The sequence below is a fragment of the Microcebus murinus genome, chromosome 29, assembly GCF_040939455.1.
Source record: "Microcebus murinus isolate Inina chromosome 29, M.murinus_Inina_mat1.0, whole genome shotgun sequence".
Lineage (NCBI taxonomy): Eukaryota > Metazoa > Chordata > Mammalia > Primates > Cheirogaleidae > Microcebus > Microcebus murinus.
This window is the reverse complement of record NC_134132.1, coordinates 2,677,710-2,693,954: the sequence shown is the minus strand read 5'-3', so window position 1 is coordinate 2,693,954 and position 16,245 is coordinate 2,677,710.

Sequence of the window (16,245 nt, the reverse complement as noted above, 5' to 3'; positions counted from 1 at the left end):
TAGGAAACTTCTAGAATGGCTGCTGGGTTGATCAAAAGTCATTTCGTCTAAAGTCTTGCTTAAGAGCAGGTTTTTGAATAAGACCACTCACTTTTCTTTTCACTTCTAGCTTGCCATGTCTTTAACACTTTTTATTCTGTAATTAAAACATAGTAGAGATGTGTTTGAGGGTGGCCACCACGGCAATAGCTGGTTGCCATAGAAACGGGTAACTGGGCAGGTCAACAGCCCACGAGGCCTGGTCGTAACAGATGAGCCCAACAAGTCAGATTGGCTCCACCAAGATTTCTGTACTGAGCAACTCAGAGGTGACTGAAGACAGTAACAGGGCTTGAGCTGAAAAGTCATATGGAGTAGGAGCTGGGGCAGTTATTTGAGGGCCACGTGCAAGATATTATAATTAAACAAAAAAAGCAGATTGAGAAAGAGAAGAACAATGCAGACTCATGGAAAGAAGTAGAGGGGAGAAACCACAAAGTCCTGGGGTGTGCAAAAGAGAAAAAGAAAGGGGCAGGAAAAAGATTGGATCTTTTCTGGTGTTCATATTCCAGAAAGCCCAGCTTTCCTTGCTTCCTGATATTGAAATCCATGAAATCCCTGGATTCTCCTTTTTTTTTTTTTCCTTTTTACTTGGATTATTGATAATTTGAGAAAGCTTCTGTTCTTGCAGAGTGGGATATTATGAATACCCAGACTTCCTGTTCTCCTTCTTTGCCCCAGTCTGGGCAGTAGGGAGGGCCTTTTGCACCCATTGTCCACAGGGTAGGGGTTTTAGCCTCAGACATCTACAGGAGAAAAATCATCCAAAGCTTAGCATTTGCGCTTATCAAGTAGACTTTTCAACATGCATGGCAGAAACAATCACTTTGAGAGGAAACACTCTTCAAGGATTAAGGACCAAGAGCCTGGCATCTCTGGACCACAGAGGATGAAAGGACTCAGATTGGCCAAGACCCTGATTAAACCAAGACATGGTGAATTTGCATTTTACCTCCAAATAAGTCAATCGGTTTTTCTGCCATCAGGGGAAAATTGAGACTTGGGAAGAAATAAGTCCATTCATTGAAAAATTAAAGTCAATTTCAAAGAAGGAGGTACACTTGTCTATCTGAGTTTATAGCCTGTGAAAAAATATCAAGCCACAAGAAAACATAGAGATTTCAGAAGAAAAGTTATACAAAGAAATAAAAATATTTCCTCCTCCAACATGTACATATAACAGCCTGGGATAGGCACTCTCGCCTAAAACCCAGTGGGAGTCTCCATCTATTGTAGATAATAGCTGAGATTTGCTGAATTCCTGTTACTACTGAGCTGGAAAATAAGAAATTTATCCCAATGTTTCATATAATCTATGTCCATCACAAGGCAGTAGTGATTCATATCCCCATTTTATAGATGAAGAAACTGAAACCTACAGAGATCAATGCCTGTGGGTTCAAAGCTATCAAACTGAGTTCTGTTGAAATTACACATTCTCCAGCTGCCTCCACTAGGACTATAAGTACCTTGCACAGAGTCTGAGTCCGCAGAGCTGTCCAAGAATCATCTGTCTTTGTGGTCATTTGGGAAGAAGCACTTTGGCATCATGGGCTTTGAATCAAACTTGGGTTTTACCCATTAAAAAGTGGGCAAAAGACATGACATTTTTAAAAGATGATACACAAATGGCCGACAGACGTATGAAAAATTTTCCTGATCATCAGGGAAATGCAAATGAAAACCACAATGAGGTGCCACCTTAGCCCTGTGAGAATAACCATTATTAAGAAATCAGAAAACAATAGATGTTGGCATGGATGACATGAAAAGGGAACACTTATACACTGTTGGTGAGAATGTGAATTAGTACAGTCTCTATGGAAGACAGTATGGAGATTGCTATAAAAACTGACAGTAGACCCACCATGTGACCCAGCAATCTCACTACTGGGTATCTACCTAAAGGAAAAGAAGTCATTATATCAAAAAGACACCTGTACTCCCATGTTTATTGTAGCACAATTCACAATTGCCAAGACATGGAATCAACCCAAGCACCCCGCTGATAAGTAGATAAGGAAAATGTGGTATATATATGTACATATATATACATACACACACCGTGGAGCACTACTCAACCATAAAGAAAAATGAAATAATGTCTTTTGCAGCAACTTGGATGGAACTCGAAGCCATTATCCTAAGTGAAGTATCTCAGAAACTAAGAAGCAAACACTGCATGCACTCACTTACAAGTGGGGCTAAAGGACGTGTGTACGTGGCCAGGCAGTGTGGTGCCAGAGACTTGGGAGACTCAGAAGGGACAGGCTAGGGGTGGGGGTGAGGGATCAGAAACTGCCTGTCAGGTACAAGGTGCACTGCTGGGGTGACGGCTGCACTAAAAGCCCGGATTTCACCACCACACAATTCATCTATGTCACAAAAAACACTTGTACCCATAAATCTATTGAAATAAAATAATTAAAAAGAAGCAGATGTACTGAATGCACTAAGGATGTTTTCTTCTTTTAGATAACGATGCTACAGGTCTGTATTAACTGTTAATAGAGTGGATTGTTGAAAAACAACAAAAAAAACGAACAAAGAAATCAAACTTGGGTTTTAAACCCGGCTCCATTAAGAACAAGTGCGAGAACTTGGGAGAGTTAACAAACTTCTCTGAGCCTCAGTCTTCTCATCTATAAAGGGGAACTTTCATGCCTCAGTTGTAATTGTGAGCATGACCCGACATAACGTATGTGAGGACACCGTGCGCACTCATTCCAGGGAGCTGCCAGGCACTGAAGGTCTACGCTGCCTCCAGATTCCAGATTCATGTGTTGAATTCCTGACTCCTGAGGGGTCAGCACTAGGAAATGGGCCTTTGGGGATGATTAGGTTATGGGGTGGGGCCCTCATGAACGGGATTAGTGCCCTCGTACACGAGACTCCGGAGAGACCCCCGCCCTCCTACCACTCAGGACGCGGCAAGAAGGTGCTGGGTGCGGACACGCACGCACGTGGGCCTCTCAGACACCAAGCCTCTGGCCTCTTCCAGACCTCCCGGCCTGGACACTGTGCAGAATGCATTTCTGCTGCTCGTAAGCTATGAGTCTGTGACATTTTGTCACAGCAGCCTGACTGCACTAAGACAGGGGCTTATACACGATGCCAAGCTCACGGGGAACACTCAACAGACGCCTGTTGAATAAACGAGTGTATAACTATCACCCGTACATTCAGGAGTATTATTTATCCCATTTATCCCATCAAATACAGATTTTGAACTGAGAAAATAACATTTTTTAAAAAATAGCATTATCTTTTAACTGAATTGAGGGAAAAAGAGACATTTCAACTGTTTGCTGTCTCTTGATTCCTCCCATGTTCTTTCTAGAAAACACACCCATAGAAAGGACCTCCCTGAGGTAAGCATTAACAAATTAAGCCCAATCTCATTAAGTCTGTCTCTTTTCTCGTTCACATGGAACATCAGTAGGTCTCAGAAGCGGGTGTACTGATTCTCTCTGCTGTGTGTTTTCCATTTTTCAATTGCTCTCTGTTGTGGCCTGCTTATTTAATGAAGGATTGGCTACTTGGGCTGCAGAAAGATCCTTTCTTGCTGCGTTCTGTTTTCTAAAGTTTGAGGGGCGAGGTGTCTCATTGGTATTATTCAGACACCTCTGTCTTTGCTCATTCGTATTCATACACCCTCCCGGTTGTGTTTTCTCTCCGCGAATCCCTCTAACAGATCATTCTCCCTCAAACCCTTTGCATTCACACAAAGCTGCTTCCCAAACCAAAAGGACCGTTAGCAGCAGGCGAAATCTCCAGTACTGGAGGCTAGACAGGAATGCTAATTGATTTCAAATATTGAGCATTACTTCCTCTAAACTTTGGCCTAAATATTTTACCTACAGGTGTTCAAAGTCAGGACTTTTCTCGAGACAAGCTTGCTCTGTCTGAACAGGAGCCTGCAGTAGTAGATGAAGCAAAGCCAACTGTGACAGATTATTTATGTCGGGGCTCAGAAAAATGATACCCCGAAGCATGATGCTTTGGCATGCTGAGTACTTTGAACTGGAGAAGATTCGGAGACCTCAAAAGCAGCCTCAGAAGCAAAGTCTGTCTCTGACCTCCTGGGCTCCTGTCTCCTGCCCCTCTTCCCTGAAGAGAGTCGTAGACACCAGGATAATTCTTCACCAAGGCAGGCCCAAGGTGGGTCCTAGAAACTAGAACCCCTCTCCCCATAAAGCAAGCCGTAAGACCTAGAAATAAGTAGTAGAGTAGCTAACCTTCCCCTGCCTTTCTGTGTAGGAGCTGGCCATAAGAAAACTCTGTGACCCACCTTGTCTGATAGGAAGTCATGAGTCCCTTGTTCCAGAGGGGTCCTGCCCCTACCTGGGAAGAAGGCATGCTACGCAGGGAGACTGAGAAGAAGAGACAGGCCTGGCTGCGTCTCCCCTCCACCCCCTCCCCCCAGTCTGTTACTAGTACATCACACCCTTTCTGTCCAGTCACACTTCTGTGGAGCTGTCCGTTCTTCATTGAATTTAAACATAACAACCAGCAGTTTTACCTGTGTCCTTGAGTCTTCATTTCTGAAGGCTTCCATGTCGCATACAACTTTGATTAAATTTTTTGTGCTTTTCTCTGTTGACTTGACTTTTGTTACAGGAGGGTCAGCTGTGACCCGTCTGATGGGTGAGGGAAGGTGTCAGACCTTTCCCACCCCAACTCTTAACAGGCCCAAAAATAACCTCCAGATGACTGTAGGGTCGATACCAGCTCAACTGTGACAAAGGCTCCTGGTTTGCCTGAACTTTAGTCGGGCTTCTAGGCCCATCTGTGCACTGTCTTGTAAAATCCAAATTGAGCAAGAACCCTCCACGCTCAATACCTGATCACCCTTGATATCTGACTGGGCTCTTCATCTTCCACCAACCCCAGGTGAGGTCTGGTCACCTGTCTTCATCTGGATTCGTGTGAGGTCAGTGTAGACAGAATCCTTCTTACTCTGACGCTTCCTCTTAGTAATTTTCCATGCACCAGCCCCAGCCTGCTCCTCGGCTGAGAACTCTCACTCGCCCACGCTGTGTTTGGAGCTGAGCCCGTCTCTCCCCTCCGCTGCGAGGTCCTATTGCAGCGGTCCCTGTGCCCGTGGCAATGTCCCACTGCCTCGCTGTGCTTTCACGAGTCATTGGATAATTTTTGTCTTTGGTAACCGAGAGAAAGACCTTGTTTCTTCTTCTCTCACTCCTAATTTTCATAAGCATCATCCTGTGCTTGTTGATTTGTGTTTCCTGGACCTTAGCAGTGGGATTTAGGAAGATGATTAGCATTAAAGGCTTTTAGAATTGGTCTTAGAGATCATATTCTTGCGTTTGTGTTTGTGCTTTTGCTTGTGCCAAATTTCCTCAAATTTAAATATAAAATAAATGGAGATGCAGGGAAAAGATGTGACCAACACCATATGCTATGGCATGAGCATTCGTGTACTCTCTGCTCCCCCAATTCATACCTTGAAACCCCCAAGATGATGGTGTTTGGAGGTTGGGGCCTTGGGAGATGATTAGGCAATGAGAGCACAGCCCTCGTGGATGGGATTTGTGGCCTTATAAAAACGACCCCAGAGAGCCAGCTGTCCCCGTCCACCGTGTGGGAAGTAAGAGGACAGCCGTCCGCGAGGAAGCAGGCTGACGCCTTGACCGTGCACTTCCAGCCTCCAGAACTGTGGGAAATGCATTTCTGTCCTTTATGAACCACACAGCCTGTGTCGCACTTTCCCGACAGTTCGTCGGCTCGGAGCAGGGGGCGCCTGTTCTCCTGGCTCAGGAAGGGGCTAGCTGGGGTGCAGACGGGACCCACATTCCGCTTTAGGGCTGCGAGCGGATGGGGTCTTGGTATCTCCATTTGGCACTCGGGATGCATTGTCTCAGAAACACGACACACAGTGTGTCAGTTGGAGGGGTGCCATGTGTGGTTAAAATGATGAGTTTCTTTGCTCAGAAAACCTGCCTTGAGTACCTCCACCAACAGTTAATTAGTAGCCTCAGCGTCGGTTTTTGCATCTATATATTAGAGATGATGATGATGATAAATTATACCTAACTCATGGTTTGTTATGAAGATTAAATGAGGCGGGTAACAACCGGCAAATATTAACCACTGCAGGACCAGCGTCGACTACAGTCGACAGCCACAGATGAATGTGCACAGTGACTTTAGCCGACAGCTGTGATATGACTTTTCTAATCTTTCATTTATCAAAATAAAATTGTGAACATTTAAAAATAACGTAATGAAAACACATATGTATATGTTACCTAGTCTGATTGACATTACAGGTAAAACTGCCTGTAAAGTAAAGCAAGTTTTCAGTGCCTTCAAGCTTTCCTCATCACACAAGAGCAAAACGGACGCGTCGTCAACGCACAGCACAAGCCACCTGTGGGCCAGGTGTCGCAGCCGGTGAGCGCTGCACCGAAGTGGTTAAGTGTTTAATGCTAGCTGGGTTTTTTTGTTTGTTTTATGATATACTAGCACCACATCAAAGTGAGTTAAAAAATAAAAAAAGCCTTTTGTGGGTTTGCCTAGAAACCAACATACATTGTACCTGGCTGTCCGGAAAGTCTCCAGCCATGGACCTGCTCTCCTTGTACTGACAATGGCTGGGTACTTTCCAGACAGCCCGCATATAATGTTTTTATGTGAAAACATTCTGACTTCTGAATGGATTTTTGAGACTTCATTTATTTGTAGGGTAGGGCTGCCCTTCCTCTCTGTCTCTCTCTTTCCTCCTTTGTATTTCCTCCATAGGATATAATAACTGAACTATCCTGGGCCATTTTGCAGATTTCACTTCTCACACGAGTCTGTTTTTAGAACGGTGCTCTGCACTTTTACACATATACAAAATTAAACAAATAATCCGGCTTAGATCTTTACACAGGTCAAATGGATGGGATGGCGGTTCTCTTGCTCATTTTGCCCTGCAGAGATATAACTCAAGCGTACTCACTCCCTCACTCCACGTGTGTGTGTGTGTGTGTGTCCTTGTCACCTGCTTGCCTGGCATGAGGGGTGTGGGCTGATGTCCTGGAGGAACCAAGGAGCGAGCCCTGATTAGGGGACCCAAACACACGTTGAGGACCCTGAGCAGTTTTGGAGGCTGTTTTTAAGGAACTACTTTTGAATGATAGCAGTTTAATAGTAAAATCTTAAAGAAAGGAAAAAAGAGGCCCAGTGATGATGAACATTTTTGTCATCTCCTTTCACTGGATGTCTGCTCCTTCTTGTGATACAATTTTGCCTGCAAAGCATGATTTACTGATTTACTCTGTATATACTTCAAAAGCACATAGGTCCGTAAGCAAAATGTTTTTTCCTTACACACAGAGAAGTGTTAGAATCCACAGCTGTATATACAGCAACTACTTGGGGGTAGAGGCAGGTTCCTGGAAGGAATGTAAAAGGGAGTGTGACTCACAGAGAGCTCCTAGGTTTGTCTTGTAAGTGCATATTTCACAGATGTCTGGCATTAGAGTTAGCAATAAAGTAGAGCCACGTGCAATCACAGCGTTCTCTTTATCGGTGAGGATGCGTTCCAAAACCACAGTGGATGCCCGAAACTTCGGCTAGCACCCAACCCATTACTGTCAACCAGAGCACGTTTGTGTTCGTGCCTTCCACCCACACGTGCAATGCCTTCGCCATCGTAGCTAAGCACTTACCGTGCACTGTGGGTCTGACTTTGCAGTTTGCGGTGCCATGGCCAAACTAGCATGAATTTTTTCCTTCTTCACAATTTCACAGATAGAAGAAGTGTTGTTGTTAAAGATCTTAGTAACTAACCTCAGCATGTGATGTTTTTTTTTCTTTCCTTCAGTGGAGAATTTTCACCTTTTACTTAAAGGAAGCACATTACGCCTTCTTTTCTGCACGTCCGAGTTGCCAGCATCACGACGCTTGTGCTCTGCGGTCATTATGAGGTCAAACGAGAGTGGCTGGAACACAAGCACTGCGATAAGTGGACAGTGAATCCGATGACCAGAGGGCTGCTGGGTAGTGGTGGGGGCAGACACAGCGTGGACATGCTGGACAAAGGGACGATTCGTGTTTCAGGCAGGACAGAGCTGAAGATTTCATCACGTACCTCAGAATGGCACATAATTTAAAACTTCCGAGTTATTTCTGGAACTTTCCATCTAATATTTTCAGAACGTGGTTGACTGCAGGCAACCCAATAAGTGGACAGTGAAACCATGAGTTAAGGGGGAGACATCTGCATTTGAGTTCCCTCTGGGTTTTCTAAAGGTTTTGGCCCAGTTGGACCATGAGGAGACACCAGGGTTAATGCTGGAAAATATTTAGAATTCAGAAAAGAGTTTAGAAAAACAGGATACTTCTTTTATAAAGTAAGAAGACAGAGGGCCGAACGGAAAATGAATGGCACTTTGGCACTTCCCAGGACCTGAGAGGAAGAATAACTCCTAGGAAAAGCGCCAGGAGTGGGGGGCACAGGCGCACAAGCTGGCTGTGTACCCCGTTCCACCCTGCCTTCCTGCACGCCGCAGCCACCTGCAGCGCTGGGGACCGAGGGGCCTTGGGAAGTACTCACACGGGAGGGTAGTGTCCATTTTATCCCACATTTGAGCAGTTCTAACCATTAGAAATTTCCTCCCAGTACTGGGGTAAAATCTGCCTATGTGTATTTTTATTCACTGCTTCTAGTTCTGCCTTCCAGTGTGACACAGAATGAATTGTGTCCCTCTTCTAAGTGACAGTTAAAGACAGCCAGTCACCTCCCTGTGCCCTTCCACTCCATTCTTAGTCCCGTCCCGAGCCATCTTAAATTTTATTTATGTGATTAAATATTATTAATCTCCTCAACTATTCTTCGTAGGATCTGTTTTATAGAAACTTTTTCCTCCTGGCATCTGGAGTCCCTAGAGTTAGTCAATGGGCTTTTAAAATGCTGGACTGAAAAAAATACTTGGATCAAGGGTCGTCATTTCAGACCCGAGGCACCGTCCTTGTCCTGGACCCCGAGACTCCCTTCATAGAAGCTAAGTTTCCACTGGACCTTCTGGTAGCCACCTCACACCACAGGCTCGATCCGAACCTTTGCTCAGTGAAAATTCTAGATCTTTCTCATGCTGTGTCCAGCAAACCTCCTCCACCCCATTCTTCTGAGATTAATGGAAAAGTCTTATCCTGGAACGTGGAACGTGGTTCTCACCACTATGGACAATTTTACTTGTTTCAGCATATTGTTCCACCATGATCTATTCTGCTTGAATCTTGACTTTTGCCATCTAAAGTATGTGTTCTATAAAGTGGGATCTGTCTCTTCCTCTTTATTTTTAACCCTGTTAATAATAAATGTCTTGGGCTGAGCTCCCTGGAGCAGGTTCTGATCTGGAGACCTGCACGTGAGGTTCACGGAGGGCCTGCAGGAAGCGCCCTTGTGGAGGCAGGACTGGGCCTCGATGGCACCGGCCTTGGCCGGGACTCTGGGGGTGTCTGAAGCTGGGATGGGGTGCAGATGCAGCCTGTGGCGGGCCAGGGGGACAGGCCTGCGCTCTGGTCTGGGTCAGTCGCTGCATGCGGGCTGCCGTGGCGGGGAACGTGACCCTGGCTGAGCTGGCGTCCTTTGACCCAGCTCAGGGAAGGAGCCATCTGGAGGCCGTCAGCAGACAGCCCTGCCAGCAGCTGGGGAGCGAGCGCCTAGTCCTGGATGGGGGACTCGCACTGATGTACCCCAGGATCTGACACAGAGGGGCATCAGCACACTCCTGTGTTTTGCTCCACTCATGGTCTTTCTTTCTTTCTTTTTTAAAGATAGGGTCTTACTCTGTCACCCAGGCTGGAGTATAGTGGGGCAATCAGATGATCCTCCTGCCTCAGCCTCCCAAGTAGCTAGAATTACAGGTGTGCCACCACGCCCGGCTAATTTTTAAAAAATGTCTTTAAGGATGGGGGTCTCACTATCTTGCCTATATGGGTCCTGAACTCCTGGCCTCAGGCAATCTTCCTGCCTCAGTCTCCTGAGTAGCTGGGATTTCAGGTGTGAGCTACTGCTCTCAGCTGTGGTTTTCTTAAAATGAAAATAATTTTGTTCTTTCCCCCTCACAATTCTTTCCTCCTTTTCTCCTCCATTTGCAGATTCCCACAGGGAAAACACCATGACTCAGACGTGATTCCATGGGGAGCTATAGTGAGGACACGTTCACTCATTCAACATCCATATTTACTAAGCATCAGCTGTTATGCAGCGTTGTTCTGCATGCTGGGAACTCTACAGGGAACGGCGGTTCCCTTTCCCATGCATCTTACATTCTAGGTGACAGACTCTCGCCACACTTACATTTTCATGTCTCCCCTCATCACTGAGCCAGGCTGACACTTGACTCTTAGAGAAGTGCCCTCTGGGAAATGTTTTAGTACTCAGGGGTACAGACTCCCGACTGCTCTCCTCAACTGTCGTTCTTTCAAACTCTCCCAGAAAAGTGTGAATCTTAGCTATGGATTCAACTTCTAGTAAAAATAAATCGGTAAATAATAAATTGAAAAGCCAACTAAACGTAATTTTTTGACATTGTGCAGACATAATCCCAGCGCTTTCTGTTAACATTTAGACACAACCTAAAATACTGTCAGATAACTTTACGTGATGTTTTTCTTGAATGAGCACAGGACACTAAAATGGCTTTTTAAAATTTTTCCTACTTGGCACTTCTCCTAAATAAATACCCTTTTCTTCCAGGTCTCAGTCTTAAAATGAAATGGAAGAAGTGACTCTGTGCTAAGGTCAGTCTTAAAAAGTGGAAGAAGATTAAGATCAGCAAGATGGTTTCTCTGGGTGGCACAATTCTCATATTTTGGTGAGTAAGGCCACATTATTTCAGATGTGCTGAGGAAGTAACTGTCCTGGCTACCCAAAATAAAATATAGTGGGGAGAAATAAAAATAAGTAGTTAGCATAGCAATGTCTTTTTTTTTTTCTAGTTTTCCTTCCAGACTCAATGAGTGGGTTGTCCATATAAACTATATTACATTTTTTGAAGCTTATAATACTTTTCTCTTGACATTATTAAATAAAAGTTTGGCGACCAAATTCAACTTTTAAATAACTAACATCACCATGTTTAATCTTTTATATGAAGGTGGGAAAGATAATTGGTATAATAAACATAATTATGTTGACCATTATCTGTACAATCATAGTGAGAATCTCATTAAGCTTTCTGGGAATATTGTGAAAATGACTGAGATACTTCTCAAAATGTTCACATACTCATGGCAATTTTCTCTTTAAAAACAAAGCAAAAGTTAATTATGCAGATTTATATTCTGATCCACTCTTGTTGACTCAGAATAAAGGATCTACATAAACCAAGAAACATAGTCACAAATCAGATACTGTTTCTTCTTTCACTGGAAAATTGTATTTCTATGCTGTTGAAAAGTAAACGTTAGGAATGTTGCCATGAAATATTAAAAATAAATTAAAAAATATCCAGCCAATTATACAAACTTGTCAAAGTAAATCTCCTAACTAATCCTCACACTTATGTGAGAGTTCAAGTTCAGTTCACTGACCAACCTTTTACAGAATAAGTAATTTTCCATGCAACAATATTTGGCATAAAACTAGTAATGGGGTCATTAATACTTAGGGGGTTTGTTCTCTTCTTTCCTGAGCTTCTCAGCACTTTTTCAGATATTAATAAAAAATACCTCAAGAAAAAACTACTTTGGAGACAAGTTTTCAGCCACCCATATGATCATCATCAGAATCTTTTTCTCACTTTCATTATCATCAATTCCAAGAAAGTGTTGCATATTTTTTCATTAATTCATATTTCCAATGGAAATAGTCCTTTTGTGTGTGTGTTACATTAATTCATTCCAAAACACTTAGAATGAAAGTAGATTTTTATTTATCAATTATAGCCTTTTGAAATTTATTATCTTATTTTAAAGGGTTTGTGATTAAGTTGTTTATTAAAAGAACAATGTTTTTTCTGGTATGGATGAAAAACAATATTGACTGGAGGAGGGCCTCTTCAGACTGAAGTGAGTTCAGTTTCCAGTTCAAGTTCCCAGGAATATTCGTCAGGGTTTTCCAGAGAAACAGAACCATCCTATATATATAGGATGGCATGTATATCATTCATATATATATATATATATATATATAGAGAGAGAGAGAGAGAGAGAGAGAGAGAGAGTGAGAGAAAGAGATTTATTATGAGGAATTGGCTCACATGGTTTGGGAAGCTAGCAAGTCCAAAACGTGCAGAGCTGATGTCCCAGTTTGAGTCTGAAGGTTCAAAGCTGCTGTAGAACCAGAAAGAACTTCTGGGTCAGTTCCAAGGCCACCTGTCAGAATTCCATCTTACTTGGGGGAGGGCCAGCCTTCTGTTCTGTTCAAGCCCTCAACTGATTGAATGAGGCCCACCCACATTAGGGAGGGCAATCTGCTTTACTTGGTCTACTGATTTAAATGTTAATCTAATCTGAACACACACAGAAATATCCAGAATAAATGTTTGACCAAATATCTGGGCACCCCAATGCTCAGTCACACTGACACATAAAATGAACCATTATACCAGGTAAGCCAAGATATCAGGTAGGCTTGGGGGAATTTGAGTCCTGTCTCAAAATAAGTGATTGACAGAGGTTGAGCTGCATGACTGAGTCTAGTAGGGGGTTCAATTTACAAATGAACCTTCAGATGATGAAGAGATATATGCTGACTTCTGGCCAAGTGCATTGCCCTGTAGGCCCATAATTGGATATGAAAGGCGTGGCCATTTGATTTAAGGTCTCAGTCCTACATAGCTTGTTTTCATGATTATTCTAAAGATTTTGCACATAGTCTTCTCCTCTGACCTTCACATGTATAAAATTGACTTGGTGTTTTAGTTTACAGCTTTTATCCAGGTAGTGAGGAGGCAGCACGTGCACAATCACAGCAAAGCTTGGGTGCAAGAGCACGTCTGGTCACGGACTATGCAAGCAGTCACGAAGCCTGGCAGGTGTTAGCTTGCGTGTAGGAAAAGGCAGTGAGTGGGTCGTTTACTTTTTCACGGAATATAGTCATCCAGGCAAGAGGTGTGGGAAATCACATGCTTGTGGGGTTTTTTTTGTTTTGTTTCATTTTTTTCCTGAAAGAGGGGAGTTACACATTGTCGCAGAGTCAGGGGTGTGTGTGCTACAAGCAGAGATGAGCAGCCAGGGCTTCTTACGTTCGTTATTCCTTTTCACACCAGGTAGCAGGGTTGATCCAGCACAAACCATTTCCACGTTACTTTGAAATCCTGCTGGGCACTGCCATCCACCTTAGAGTGTTTCTCTGACACCACCCAAGACAGTTTGGGTATTTCCAGGTTCAAGGTTACTATATGTCATTCAGTCATTAGGGTTCCTTCAGTTAATGTCCACTAGACATGTCACTTGAGTGTGGTGCATAAATATGTGTCTGTCTTGTTGGATTTGGTTGGCTCATTTTTTTTTTTGAGAATTTTTGCCTCTATACTTATGAGAGATTGGTCTATGGTTTTCTATTCTAGTAATGTCTTTGGTTTGGGTGTTAGGCTAACGCTGGCCTTGCAGAATAAATCAGGAAAGATCATACCTGCTTCTGTTCTTAGAGATTGTAGGGAATTGGTGTGATTTCTTCCTTGAACATGTGTTCAATTCACCATTGAACCCATCAGATTCAGCGCTTCCTGCTTTGGAAAGCAGAATGAATTATTTTTTAAATTTCTTCAATGGATATAGCCCTATACAGATTATGTGTATGTCGTGTGAGTTTTGATAAATTATGTATTTATGTGGCTGGTATTTTTTAAAGTACATAGCTTCTTAATGTGGATGTGGATAATCAAAGAATTTTTCTCCATAGAATTATGAATAAAATAAATTATATTATTAGAATTTTTAATATTGAGCTTTCCGTTATTCATGAAATAAACTCAGAAAATTAAAAACGAAACCAAAAACTACTCTATAGGTAGAGAATGAACCCCATTCTAAGGCAATGATGAGAGAAAAGCAATCATAATTTTCTCCCACTGAGAACATTTTCTTTAGCCTGAGTTTATGGCATAAGCTATTTTTGGTCAAAGTGATGGTTTATAAGTAAAAAGCCCATGGAGAGGGTCAAGTGCCAGTTAATCATTTATAATTAATCAACGTTCACTCTTGAAAGATATTTTCACTGGACACAGAATTTTATGATGAGAATATTTCATTCTTTTCAATACTTTTAAGATGTCATTTTTTTTCTTCAGCCTTGCTTAAATGTCTGATGTCTACTGTAATTCTAGTCTGTGTTCTGTATGTCGTGTGACTGTTCTCTACAAGATTCCTTGGGAAGGACGCATGAGAACAATACTCCCTGAGTTCTGCAATATTGGTAACAGTTTATTTGTATAATTTATACTTGAAAGTCCATTTTCTCTGCATATAAAATCTTTGCCTCTCATTTTCTTTCCTTGATTATCTTAAATACATTATTCCATTTTCTTTTGACAAAAGTGTTGCTTTTGAAAAAAAATTGATTTCACTTTGGCTTATAAATTGCTTGCTCATTTTGCCTAGATATCCAAGGGGATATTGTTTTTCTTTTTGTTTTTTAATGTCTTGTAATTTTACTAAAATATGTCTTGGGGTTAATTGGTTTGGGTTGATATTCTCAAGTACATGGTATGTGCTTTCAAAATATAGTTTCAAATCTATTTTTTTTTTTGGAAAATATTCTTGAATTCTATTTTTTTTAATATTTATTTTGTTCCCTTGTTTTTTTCCTCAGGTAGTCCAATTATTTATATGTGATTTTTTTGGGTCTGTTTTCAATATTTGTAACTTTCTCTTGAATCCTTTTATTTTTCTGATATTGAAATTTTTGTATTTGCTATTCTACTTTCAACTTCTATTGCTTTTAAGGTATTCATTGCTCTGTATGTTCATTCTTATAATCCTTCTTAGTCTTCTGAAATAGTTTTTTCTTTTCTTTTAAATTTTTTTCCTGGGTTCTATCTAAGCTTTCCTACTTTTGATTCATGTTGTTCCTTTACATCTGGAATCACTGTTACAAGGCGGTGGTGGTCAGTTTCAAGGTGTTTAGGGGCATCCATCGATGGGCTAATGCCCCTCCTAGCACCTTCTCTGGGGTTATAATTCCTCTCCTCCTGGGAGTTGGCTATGCGACCTGCCATTCAGGCACTTGCTCGGGCCGCTGTGTGTGTCTCTCTCTGATGACAGTCACTGGTGTCATGTCCAACACCTGACTCAATCTGAGTCCATCCCAGTGGCTTTTGATGGTGACCTTGAACTCAGTTTCTTTCTTGGGACTTTCGGCAGCCAAGTATTTTTGGCATGTGAGGAGAGTTATTCCACCCCTCTGTGAGAAGAAAGAGGCCAAGCTACTAAGAGACACAGAGTTGAGGGTGGAGAAAATGTCGGACCTCAGCGGAGGCTGCAGTCATTCCCGAGATCCAGCTCTTTCCGTGACCTCTGCCAATGTGCTTGTTCTGCCTGATACCGAGATATCCTTTTATAAAATCTTCCTATTGCATAAGCACGTCTGAGTAGGGATCTGTTATCAGAAAGAAAATATCCCAGAATGTCTTTATATTGTTTCTCGCACAAACAGTAATTGAGCCTGCAATATGGTAAACTCTTTCAAGCTCTGTAAAACAGATATTTTTTTCATTTCTGCCATATTTTTGATACTATCTTAATACTTGTGTTCAGTATAGTCTCATTTAAATTTCTTGCATTCAGAGTATTCTTTTATTCTGCTTCACTGACACCTTCAAATCTTGGAGTGGATTTGCTTTCTCTTCTCCATACTTGTTTTGTTCTTTGTTGTATTGTCTCTTTGTGTTTTCCTTTTGTGTCCTACCTGGGTTTTTCAAATTTGTTATTCCACACCATTTTCTTAATTTTCTGCAGTATCTGTGCTGTTGTTTACTGTACCCAAAGCAGATTTTCCTTACGCTACTGCATTCTCTTCTCATTTCTTCCAATATCCTTTGCATATCTGCTGTTAGTTAAGCCTTTTTATTTCTTAGGGATGCCTGCACCTGTTTTATAGAGGCTCTTAGAGCTTTGTCAAGACATGCAGTGTTGGAATATTCTTATATAATTTTGAAGAAAAGAATTTTCAGGGCCATGATCTCCCTCTTAGTCTTTAGGGAACCCTCTCCTCGCCTAACCAGGATGCCCCACAAGGTTTCCTTTCTT